Source organism: Calliphora vicina, chromosome 2 (genome assembly GCF_958450345.1).
Source record: "Calliphora vicina chromosome 2, idCalVici1.1, whole genome shotgun sequence".
NCBI lineage: Eukaryota > Metazoa > Arthropoda > Insecta > Diptera > Calliphoridae > Calliphora > Calliphora vicina.
This window is the reverse complement of record NC_088781.1, coordinates 96606698-96614076: the sequence shown is the minus strand read 5'-3', so window position 1 is coordinate 96614076 and position 7379 is coordinate 96606698. Positions and strand designations below refer to the sequence as shown.

The 7379-nt window shown below is 31.1% G+C and overlaps 1 protein-coding gene across 2 annotated transcripts in view; it reads left to right on the top strand.

The window, feature by feature from the left end:
* The first annotated feature begins 908 nt into the window (after nt 1-908).
* The window catches only part of LOC135949962 (golgin subfamily A member 4), a 45710-nt gene continuing 39239 nt past the window's right edge, over nt 909-7379 (top strand). For both annotated transcript variants that reach the window (XM_065499422.1, XM_065499421.1), the window contains exon 1: nt 909-2064. The gene's annotated coding sequence lies outside the window, so the exon portion shown is untranslated. The remainder of the gene's footprint in view (nt 2065-7379) is intronic.

The window sequence follows — 7379 nt, the reverse complement described above, 5'->3', positions numbered from 1 at the left end:
TCAAGTACAATTTCGTAACAATATGTATGTGATTTCTAAATCTTTTAAATACTTCTTTTAAGAATTTTATCGAACTAAAAAGTTACTTTCTTTATTATTATTTTCTTCACTTTTTCATTAAAAAAAATAATAAAATTGTATGACGTACAACAATTGTATTTTCAATATGAAAAATCATCATTTTGCACACAAAAAATGTCGTATGTCTATTGTTGGTGCACATACGACAAAATACATGCTCAGGACGATAAAATGTTGTGACTTACGATGAAATGCATGAATATGAATATCTCGGTAGTTATACAATTTTGGATAAAAGTGATGATACCATTAGAAAGAGATTGCGAAGTGTAGTAATCTCAAAATCGAAGTATTTCACATACGACATTCGTATTTTGAGTTAACGAAATGATAAATATAGTGAATTTTAGGCCCTGTTTACATGTTCCAACAATGGATGCTTATAATTTTATATAAGGTCGAGATAATTGTTAGCAAGTTGTTTTTAATTTATTCAGAATTTTATCGCAAATATAGCTGATATTTAAAAAAATCGATCCGTAGGCCAAATATGAATAAATTTTTATTTTATTATGTTTTGTATTCAATAAGTTTATTAGCGAGAAAACATCATCTATAATCGCATCTGAGTGTAAAATTGAGAAATATTTTTAAAACAGCTAAAAATGCAACAACGTGTCGAGGTGCACATTTTATAGAACATAAAAATCAAAATAAATTGAAAAACAAATATCGAGATGAAGTAATTTCAATACAAAATAGACAAACGAAAAAAAACTGATATGCCAAAATGAGAGCGCACAAAAGAAAATGATGATTTTCCACACATTTTGGGGCTTAACCAGCGATGGCAGACAATTTTTCAATTCAGTTTTTCTCCGAGCGTGCTAAAGTTTGCAACGATCAATTGTAGGATCCGTGTCGTTTTATAACGTGTCCAATACCTGCAGTGCGAGTGAAAGAGATAAATATAGTATTGATAATAAATTTATTAAGAAATCGTATTGTGAAAAAGTATTTCTGTTATATTTCTTTTTGAAGTAGAAGATATATACGTACCTACATACATACATATATAATATTATTTTTTTTTTATTATAAAATGTTTAATAATAGTAGAGTTAAATAAGATTTACCAATCCACCATTTTACTGTGCCCTAAAGTTGTTTCCGGTGTCTGTAAAATAAAGATTAAATTAAGAACTGAAAATAAAATGTATTGATAGTGTTGCAATTTGAAAGAATGTGTTCTATTTTTATAACACAGCTAAATTATTCAACGAACAGCAGAACATTTTTAGTGATAATTCCAAAATAAATTTGTGTATAAGTACATATTTATGTATATTCTCTGTTCCCTATTGAGAAAAAGCAAAAGTGAACAAATTATTTCATTCGAAAACACGAAATTCGAAATTTTAAGCGAATTAGAAAAAGAAAAAAATTATTTGAAATAATGTAAAAATACAAATGAACTTTTGTACCAGGCAACACGACGGACGGACAAGTGATTCGATTTTAGTTGAGTTGATTCAAACGACTTGATTGATTGTAATTTTTAGAGTGTATGTGTTGCTGCACTAATTGCGGGGCACCTCTTAGAAGATACATTAAGTACACTTAAAGAAAGAAAGTGTTACGCAATTGTGTATGTATATTTATTGTAAAATAAAAACGAACAAAAAGATCAACAACTACAAAAACAACAACGACAACAAGAAGCAGAATAGCCGCAACCACTAGCGACCAGCAGCAAAAAATAAAAAAAAGAAACAAGAACAACCGTTTTAAAATCAGCCATTTTAGCTTTTTTCGTTTGTTTGAATTTTTTTTTGTACAAACTGCCAGGGCACTTGTACTTTGTCTTGGTTGTGTGATTTCTTGGTGGCGATATTAGTGGTACCTATATACACAAAGAACTTCCTACAGTTAGCCGCATCACCATCACCATTAACATCATAATCAGCATCAACATCGTCGGTCGCATCATTCAACGCCATAATCGAGCGCAATTGCATTTCCCCCATTTAAGCAAATATTTTCGTAAGTATAAACATACACACAGTATCTATTTATCTATCTATAGAAAATTCCTCAACATTTTCTATTTTGTATAAATTCATTTTCTTCTGTTATTTTTATTATTGTTAATCGCACGCTGACACACACTCATTCAAATACTGTCTGTCATAAATACGTATATTTTATTTGTTTTATGTTGCGTTTTCTTTTAAAAAGGGAGAGAAAATAAAAAACACAGAAAATAGGTTAATTGAGCAGACATTTTATTCACACTTTTATCTTCTGTATATCGCAATGCACTCTCATTTTATGGGTTTCTCGTGATTTCTCAATTATAAACAAAAAGAAGGCGCATGATCCCTAAAAACATGCGCAATACTGCAGCAATAACAATGCGCATAATTTATATGAAAAGTGTGTTAGTGTTCAGGTGCAAATAGCGAACATAATGACGGCCAAAAACAAATTTGACGTTTATTATTTATTTAAGAATTTACGCAAATTTAAAACAAGTGGTTTCCTGTTTAACGGCGTGTGTTAACAATTAAACAATTATCTTTATACCATATATTTTAATAATTATTTTGAACTTAAATTACATTTTTGTCGATTTATTTGCTTATTTAGGGCAAAACTGTTACAATTGAACTCTTTCAAATTCATACAATTACGCTCTCTCTCTTTCTGGAATTTTTAAAGCAACTCCACGATTATTGCAACAGAACAATTTTTTACGTTGTAGACTAGGGTTCCTAATTTCCCGGACTTTATTAATTCCCAGAATTAATTTTTCGAATAAATTGACTTGTAATTGTATCAGGGTTTTAAAAGAAGTGTAAAATAACTATATTTCGTTGTACAATGTTGGTCCAGCCTTTATAAGGGTTTCTAATTTATTAGTGGCATTTTATCGGTATGGTCACAGTCGTAGTTTTAATCAGTATAAAATCAATAAATTCTTTGTTTAATTAAAAAACAAGAATTTCGGCTATGTTAAATCTGTAAAACATGCGTAGTTAGAGACATTTTTCATATCTGATTGTAGATAAACAAATTTGAACCACTATTATTGTTATTATTTTCTATAAATATGAATAATATTCATTGGATATCCCTCAAAGTTGTAATGTTAGGTATCTTAATAATTCCTTTAAGAGCATAAACTTTAAATTAGATTCATTCTTAATAACCAAATTTTTCTTGTGGCTTGAGTTGTGTGAAAAACATTCGGTTATTTCAACTGCCCTCATGCATGTCTATTTATTTTTTAGAATTGAAAGCCCATACAAAGATCTCACGGGTAACAGTTGAATGACAGATGTTTTACAATAAATACAATTGAGGGATTCAAACGGTCTCCTATTAGGTCGTATTGTTATAATGTCCTATAATATTTTTTTAGTTTAAACACATTTTTGTTGGGTTTCAAACAAAAAATTTATAAACTAATAAGACTTTTTGAACTATGTTTATTGGTTTGTCGTAAAATAACTCTTTTTTTGTTTGCAGCACAACAAGACTTTGTTTAAACTAAAAAAATATTTTAGGACATTATGACAATACGACCTAATAGGAGACCGTTTGAATCCCCCAAATATATTTATTATATCGTCCCCTTAATAAAACAATAGTGTATAATTTTTTTGCCATTTCGAAATGAATGAGTTTGAAATTTTTGTGTTAGTAGACATCTAGAACAAAAGTAATACATATTTCAATTGATCTTTTGACCCACTTTGTGAAAGTAGAATTTCACCAATAAAAAAATAATGGTGTATATGCTTACTCACTATTGTTTTATTGAGGGATTTTAATAAAATTTAGTTTTTATATGCTAAATTCTGAATTTAATAATTGACAAACTCACTGAAATTTATTATTGCGGGAAATGCTAGCTCCTATGCTCATTTCACTTTTCCCAAAAGGCCCCAGAAAGCTAAAGACTGAATGAAATTCACAGACACTCAAGCTTTATTTGTAAATGGGTAAATTAAAATTTGTGAAGAAACAAAAAAAAAAAACATAAAAAAAGATGGGGATATATTGATTTTATCATTCCGTTTGTAACACATTGAAATATTCATCGCAGACCCACAAAAGTATATATGTTCTGGGTCCTCATAATATTCTAAGACGATCTAGCTCTGTTGATAATGGGCTAAATACAGTAGCGATACCTTAAAGTATACCGATCGACTTAGAATCACTTTCTGAGTCGATTAAACGATGTCCGTCCGTCTGGCTGGCTGGTCGGCTGTGCGCAGTGTACTGGTCGCAATTTTGAAGATATTTCGATCAAATTTGGTACATTTTATTTTTTCCCAAGGACAAATCCTATTGAAAGTGGCTGAAATCGGTCCATTATTTCATCTAGCCCCCATACAAATGTCCTTCCGAAATTGGACTTTATCGGTCATAAATGTTTAATTTATATATGCATCTCCAAAAATTCCGCTCCAAATAAGTTTTATATATACAACATTTATGTCACTAAATTTTGTTACGATCGGTCCATATTTAGTCATAGCTCCCATATAGACCCGCTTCCGAAAATCACTTTAACGTGCATAAATCTTTTAAAAATGTTAGTATACACACAAAATTCAACATATTTAAGTTTCATATAGACATAAATCTCACGTCCTAAGTTCATGGTGAGCGGTCCATAATTGGTCATAGATCCCATATAAATCCCACTTCCGAAAATCACTCAAAAATATAAATTATTGAAATTTTAAAAGAAAAATGTTTTTGCTCTTTTACTTAGTGTAGGGTATTATATGGTCCGACCATACTTTCTTACTTGTTTTATATTATTATTGATCATAGGCTCAATATTTCATATTGATAATTTTGCTCAATATTTTATTACGTAAGGATAATTATAAAATTTTTAGTAAAAACAGTGGTAAAATTGTTCGAGCAAAAAAAATGCAACTCTAAGAAAATTTACTTGATTTTTAAAATTTTTAAAAAAAATAATTATAAAAAATTGCTACAATACAGTAATTTACTGTTAATACTAATAAATTTAAGGATATGAAATCTACAAAGGATAACAGAATTAACGAATGATGCATTTTCTGTTCAATATGCTGAATTTTTCGAAAACCAAGAAAATTTTAAGAATTTTTATTTATATCTTTACCAATTTAAAATCTTGCGGATATTCTCTATGAAAAGGAAATCAAATAATTGTGGAGATGTGCCTGAAATTGAGTGTATAAGAGCTCAAGATCAAAAGGATATGACTAGTTAATGTTAGAAGGGTGCTGAAATTGAATGCTAAAATAATATTTTTACAATCATATGACATCATGTGGTCTTTAAAAATTACAAATAATGAAATCATATTCAAATATATGTACATTTATTTCGGTATGTAAATGAATTCCAAAACTGCGATAGACAACTGTAAATAACATTAAATTTGACACTGTTTCTATTTCATAGAATCCTATATTTAGCTTACGTGATTACTAAGCTATCGCAATTTTTTACTATTTTAATTTAATATTTAAGGAAATATCTGTGACCAGACGGCCTGAGTAATAGATCGAAACTATCAGACACGAATAAATTAAAATTACGTTAATTGACCTACCATATCATACGACTGCACCATTTAATGCATAAAGGACCTGCGTCGAAAAGCATAGGCGCTTAATTTATTTTTGTAAATAATATATTGTTACGAAATTGTACTTGAATTCAAATATAACAATTTTAACGGCTGATTTAAAAGTAGCATAATGCTTTTAAATAACAGTGCTGTAATAGCAAACTGTAACATATCTGTGGGCATTATTAAATAAAAGCTTTCAGTTGATTTGATCGAAAGTTGGCAACGCTGTTTGAATTCGAATATTCAGTTAAAGAACATTGTGGAAAGTACACCACAAATGGCGTATGTATTAGTAAGATCTAGAATATTCGAATTTTGACAGTTAAAGAACCATCTAGAGTGCAGATGGCAGTGTTATAAATAGTGGCAGAGGTTGCAATCGTTAGTTAGTTAGTTTATCAGAGACGCTTTTCGAATAAACATCAACTGAGTGCCTTAAAGTGTGTTGTGTTTTTCAAGTAAATTCGTGTACATTATAAATTGTGTATGTATTTCTGCGAATTTACAAACGTGTATAAAAAACATTGAGTGACTATTTAATTCTGTTGTTGTACATTTGAATAAATAAAGAGTTGTTACCATTTTCAAACTACTAAACGGCTTTTATTTGGTTTACTTAAAGGAAATAACGTAAAGGTAAAAACGTAACAATATATTGGTACCAAAAGTAAATCGCTTTAAGTTGCATACAGGAAAAATATAAACCAAAGGCAGAACGTGAGAAATATAAAATTTGTTTAACTTGTGTCTCGTAACACCTCAGAACAACTAACTATTTAGTTAAAAAGAAAGGCGGCAGCACTAGGTTTTGCGTCGATTAAAGAAAGCTGAACGACGTTACCAAGAAAGACAGCTACCCGCTACCAAGAATTGACGACACCCTGGACACATTAGCTGGTACAAAATGGTTCTCCACATTGGACTTGCAAAGTGGTTATTGGCAGGTAGAGATTGCAGAAAAAGACAAAGAGAAAACTGCGTTTAGTGCTAGTGATGGATTATGGCAGTTTAATGTGATGCCCTTTGGACTCTTTGGACAATGTTCCAGCCACATTCAAGCGTTTAATGGAACATGTGTTGAAAGGACTTCACTGGAAGACATGCTTGGTGTACCTCGATGACATAATTGTCAAACGAATAGTTGCGGCTGGACTAAAACTTAGCGTAAAAAAATGTGCATTGTTCCAGAAAGAAGTTAAGTATCAACAGATGAGGATAAAATACGAGTCGTAAAGGACTGGCCTCGTCCGAGAAATCTTCACGAATTGAGTAGTTTTCTAGGCCTTTGCGCATACTACCGACGATTTGTACCGAATTTTGCCAGTGTTGCCGCAAGCCTACATGAGTTAACGCAGAAGTCGCTAGCGTTCCTGTAGAGTGAATCTCAAGAACAGACATTCCTTCAGTTAAAGGAATTGTTGTGTACAGCAATTTGGCATATCCCATCCCAGGGGCGAAGTTTGTGCTAGACAGCGATGCGAGTAGATACGGAATAGGCGGTGTGCTTTCGCAGGTGATCAACGGGACGGAAAAGGTCATAGGCTACTACACCCCAATACTTTCCAAGCCTGAGAGAAATTACTGCGTAACGGGACGTGAACTCCTGGCTGTATTAGAGTGTGTGAAGCATTTCCACAAGTATTTATATGGTCTGCACTTCCAACTGAGAACCGATCATTCTGCCCTCAGGTGGTTGTTGCAATTTAAACAA